The sequence below is a fragment of the Phalaenopsis equestris genome, unplaced genomic scaffold (genome assembly GCF_001263595.1).
Source record: "Phalaenopsis equestris unplaced genomic scaffold, ASM126359v1 Scaffold000090, whole genome shotgun sequence".
NCBI lineage: Eukaryota > Viridiplantae > Streptophyta > Magnoliopsida > Asparagales > Orchidaceae > Phalaenopsis > Phalaenopsis equestris.
This window is the reverse complement of record NW_018164532.1, coordinates 931,518-937,406: the sequence shown is the minus strand read 5'-3', so window position 1 is coordinate 937,406 and position 5,889 is coordinate 931,518.

The window sequence follows — 5,889 nt, the reverse complement described above, 5'->3', positions numbered from 1 at the left end:
GTGAAAAAGTTTCAATCTCACAACTAAAGTACTTACGCGGTTTACTACATGGCCACCATACACAATGTTCGTGACAACAGAGCATCCTGCTCCAATACCAACCGTTCAAGGGAGCAGTCACGAAGCCAAGGGCGGCATGCTTCTTCATCTTCCCGCCCTGGAAGACGCTATCCTGCCAACGAAGGTGTTTCAGGTCCTTCTATAGAAGATCGGATGCATAGAATGGAGGAGTCTCAACTAGAAATCCTAAACAACCGCTGCCCACACCATTAACTCCGCGACGTATGAGAAACATACCGCTTGGAGGAACTCATATCGGCCCGCCTCCTCAAGAAGGAACACATCCCCTGTCAGGTTGTGATGTTGAACTCCTAGATACCGCAAGTTCCACTCATCCATCTCGTGCAGCTCATCCGACATCGCCACATCTTCCTGTCATTTCAGATGATGTCATTCGTTATGAACTATGACGCCTCTTTCGGGAAGAGTTTCCCCTAGAGAAAAAGGATTGTTTCTACACTCACCGTAACATACATGAATCCTCTTCCTTAGTGGATGCGGTCTTCCAACACCCCATCCCAACAGGCTTCAAGCTTCCGAACATCGATACATATGAAGGGATAGCTGACCCCTACGAACATATTGATTATTATCGAACTATTATGCACATTCAACGTGTCTCAAATGCACTTCTGTGTCAGGTTTTTCCGGCTACTCTTAAAGAACAAGCTCGAACCTGGTTCTACTCTCTGTCATGGGGCACTGTAAACACTTTTAATGAGCTTGTCAGACTGTTTGTAGAATAGTTCGCAGCAAACCGACGGATCATCAATGATTCATCCCATCTCTCGGCCATCTCTCGGGAATTCATCAAAGCGAAGGAGAATCATTGAAGGATTACTTCCGCAGGTTTTCTACTGAAACCCGACAGATCCCAGGAGTATATCCAGAGTTACTAAGAGGAGTCTTCCTTGGGGGGCTCCGCCCAGGACCTTTCTACTCATCGTTGATGAGGGAGACGGTTCATTCTTATGCTGACCTTGTTCACCGTGTTAAGGCACAAATCTCTGCAGATGAGGTCATCATTGCTCACAAGGAACAATTTGAGCGATTGTGGGGCAAGCGCAAGAATAATGCTGGGGAAACCAATCAATTCTCACAACGAAAAAAGTTTTGGCCACAAGGAAATCTTGAGCGATTGTGGGGCAAGCGCAAGAATAATGCTGAGGATACCAATCAATTCTCACAACGAAAAAAGTTTCGGCCACAAGGAAATCGTGAGCAATGATCAAAAAAAGAATACACGCCAAAAAAATACCCGCCACTCAACACGTCACGTGTTAACATCTTAATGACAATCAATGATGAAAAAACTGTTAAGTGGCCAAGCCATTAAGAAATCCAGATGATGGAAACCAGTCTCAATATTGTCATTTCCACCATGTAAAAGGACATTCAATAGAAAGATGTTTTCAATTAAAGGAAGAAATTGGACGTCTAATACCCCAAGGTCACCTAGGTCACTACTTACAAGAACAATGTGAGGGGAACCAAAAGAGAACTGTTGGAGTTATTGAATGAGAAGTATAACTCCAACTCATATTATCTGAGTAAAAAACTGGCTTATAAACTTTTAATTTTATTTTAGCAAAATTTTTATGTTGCTTTAAAATATCATTTCAATGAAATTTTCTTATTCCCGTGGAAGTCGAGCCCAAGAAGCAAGACTCAGGATGAGAAGTTATACCCCTAAAAGTCGAGCCCAATAGGCAAGACTCAACGAGAAGATATGATACTCCTAAAAATCAAGCCCAAGAGGCAAGACTCAATGAGAAGCTACAATATCTCTAGAAGACGAGCCCAAGAGGCAAGTCTTGATGGGAAGCTAGTTATGGACAGGGTCCTCACTAGAAAGACTCTATGAGAGCAAGTGGTTGACAGGGTCTCCACTCAAAGACATTAGAAGGCTACAAGCCTCACAAGGCACAAGCATGCCCCTGAGCTTAAAAGGCAAGACTCGATGGGAAGCTAGTAGTGGATAAGGTCCTCACTAGAAAGACTCCATGAGAGCAAGTCAGAAGGCACAGGTACACTCAAAGACCTCAGAAGGTTACAAGCCTCAAAAGACACATGTACATCAAATACCTCAGAAGGCTACAAGTGCATAAAAAATCCTCAGAAGACTACAAGCCTCAGAAGAACTTTGCACAATTAAGAAACCACAACAACCGTGGAAGCAACAAAAAATACATTGTTATCATCTATAATTGTCACATCAGATGAATAAAAAAGCTACAAATACCAACATATACATGTACAAGGGCTACAATAAATCAATTCATCTTTAATTAGAGTCGGCATCGCTTTCCTAAAATTCTGGTATTTCATATGATAGTCAAGGGGCCTCCAGATATCGTCACCACATAAGCATGAAAATTCCCTCCTTATGGCGAGGCGAGAAAACTACATCATTTTCTCATCACTTTCATAACGTACCAGAGTGGCACCTGACACAAGAATTTACTCCGAAATATGCGACTCTCCACCACAATGTGTCGCGTGGTCACAACACCCCGCTGCAAAGCGTCGCTGCGACACCCCTCCGAGATGCTCCGCCGCAACATTTCGCTGCAACTCTTCGCCGCAACACTTCGCCGCAACGTTTCGCCGCAACTCTTCCCCGCAAATCTTCACTGCAATACTTCACCGTAACATTTCGCCGCAACGTTCCGCAACTCTTAGCTGCAACGTTTCGCCGCAACACTTCACCGTAACATTTCGGCGCAACATTTCGTCGTAACTATTTGTCGTAACGTTTTGCCGCAACACTTCACCGCAACTCTTCGTCGCAACGAGAAAGAAGATCCCGTTGCTTGCATGCTAAGCAGGACGGAGACGACTTTCTTTTTTTGAGAAATCTCATATCACTTTCTAGGGTGGGACGGAGACTCCACCTTTTTTCTTCTCTCCTTGGACTATTTATAGGAAAAACTGCCTCATATTCATGATAAAATTAATTAGTCATTAAAAAAATATTTTTTTATTTAAAAAAACTTTCATTTTATATTCCTTCAATTTTTTAGTCTCTAAAATTCTGTCTTTATGACTGAAATTAATTAAAAAATAAATTAATAAAAAAAAACTCTTCACATCTTGTGATTTAAAAAATATACATTTAAATGTCTATTTTTTATTTAAATCATGCTTCAATCGTGGCCCTTGAATTCTTTAATTAATTAATTAAATGACCCGTTCTTTAATTAATTTCAGCTGCTTGTGGCCCTCGGATTCCTGCTCAGCCCGTTCAGCTGTCAGAGGCCCGTTCAACATTAAATGACCCGTTCCTTAATTAATTTTGGCTGCTTTGTGGTCCTTCGGATTCCTGCTCAAGGCTCGTTCAGCATTCAGCTGTTAGGAGTTTAGATCAGCGTTCAGCCGAAAAGACTCGTTCAACTACCAGGAGTTCAAAGGCCAAAGGCCCGTTCAACATTCAGCCAGGAGTTCAGAGACCTGTTTAGCGTTCAACCCATTCAGCCTGCTTCGGACCTCCTGCCCCGCTAAGGCCCACATGTTTAATTAATGTATATATTGAGTTGAGATGGATTTGATCCCGCCACCTGCAAAGTGGCAAAAAATGAACTACCAACTGAGCTGAGCTCAATTTAATATTTTATTCAAAATAAATAATAATTTTATTTTTTATGTTGATTGTAATAAAGAATATATATCTAAAGTTTTTATGCATTAAAAAAATGAAAAGTCTATAGATCTTAAAATTTTTTGACAAAAAAAAATTGTTTTTAAATATTTTCTTTTTACATGACACGCCACCAACAAATTTTCATCATCCGGCACGAATCTCAAGGCATGACACGAATTTCGAGATGATTTTTTAAGCAGAAAACATTCAAATCTTGATAAAAAGTCTTTCAGAGCTCTAATTTCAGCAAACTTATAGTCAAACTGATTAACTCTTTGAGACAGACCTAATGATATCAAAGTTAGTCTAATCCAAGGCAGATCAAGCCCAGATCAAATCATTAAACAACTCCTGGAGGATTTCCAAACATATTTGGAAGGTCAAACAGGTGACGAATAAGCGACTTTATAGCTGAATTGAGCGTCTCGATAAGTTGAATCCAACGAGCTTAAGATTGTTCGATTTTGACATCATTAAGGTACTCAAATGTCCATTAAATGACATCTGATCGAAAGAAGCTCTCTTGACTATCCGATCAAAATAGTTCATATTCCTACATTAATTGCACCCAGAACATTATAAATATAGTTTCACCCCTCACATGAGGAAGGGGGCTTGAGAGAAAACTTGAGGCTTTGAGAAGGAGTTCAAGTCCAACATCATCCCTACCATCATCGATTGTGGTCGACCACCACCGACTTTCGGCGATCACTTCCGACCTTTGTTGACCACCGTCGGATGTCTTCAACCCCCGTCGACCACCGTCGACCATCGCTGAGCTCTGTGGATCACCGTCGACCGTCATCAACTGTTTTCGACTGCCGTCAGCTGCTGTCAACCATAGCCAAGCACTGTCTATCACCGTTGACCTCTGTCGACCACCGCCAACCATTGCTATCCAAACGTCATCAGTCGACATTGTAACTTGGAAAAACTAGTAACTCTTTTCTGTTTATGGGACAAGGGATTTCTGTAATCATCAATTAGTAATGAATTTTTATAATTGAGTAATGCCCCGTGGTTTTTTCCCTTTATGGGTTTTTCACGTAAAAACTTCTCGTGTCATCACAGTTATTTTCCTGTCATCTGAGTATGTGTTAAATCCTCGTGCAAAGTTAATACAATAATATATATATATATAGTTATATAATCATTTATTGCTTTTATTAAATTTGCAACCAGTATATGTACATCTAGGTCATCTCGAAATTGCAATTTGTCATTGTGAAAATTAAAACTCTTGCATAAAAAAATGTGTTTGTGTAGATTTTGAGGAGATCCAATTGTTTAGAAGGAATGAGGTACGACAGAAGGTCCTCCGACAAAAGGCCGGGAAGACCACTTATTTGATCGAATATAGTCATAAAAGCTAAAGCCGAAGGCCGACTGAGTTTGGAAAAGAATAAAAAGAATATCAAATAATTCAAATTTGAACCAATCGAACTAAAGCAGGGCAAATAAGTGACAAAAGAAAAATATGTTGAGATTTTTGTACATATTTTATACTGTTTTTGATGATATTGCACTTTAAAGAAAGGTATTTTTGATGTTTTATTACAGGAATGATGAATTAGAGTCATTAGAGCAAAAAAATGCAAAAAAGAGCGAATTTGGAGCGAAAATGACCAAAATGTGAAGAATTGAACTAGGGCGCCGACGAAGAGATTTTCCCGAGACTCCATAATTAATTCACTTAAAAGGTCCACCGACGGCGCCCTCGAGGCTGCCGACCGGCGAGCTCGGCGGTTATGTCCAACAAAGCATTGGATGAGGAAGAATTTTGGAGGGGTGCTTAGGCAACTCTTGGGGAAACTCATCCACAACTTTAAAAGAAGATTTTGGTCAAAAATTGGAGAGAGCCTAGAGGTCCTGGATGTTAGAAAGGTTATGAAAGTTGGAGAGGTTCCATTAGTGCTTGCTAAAAAGTCTAAATTGTGAGGAATTCTTCGAGAGATTGTAGAGTGGAGGGAAAGTGAGAGATTTCTTCCTCCTTGCCGCTTCGAAGAGAAATTCTGTGTACTGTAAAGAAAGGAAGAGATTCAGGGAGGTCAAAGCCCTTGGAAGTTGGGTGTAAATAAATAGGGAAATAAAATTATTGGGCTTAGAATTGGAGATTTTAGAGCGACAGATTAAAATCTTCAATTTGGTCCTATCGTTTGGGTGCTGAAGTGTAGATGTTAGCCCTCAGG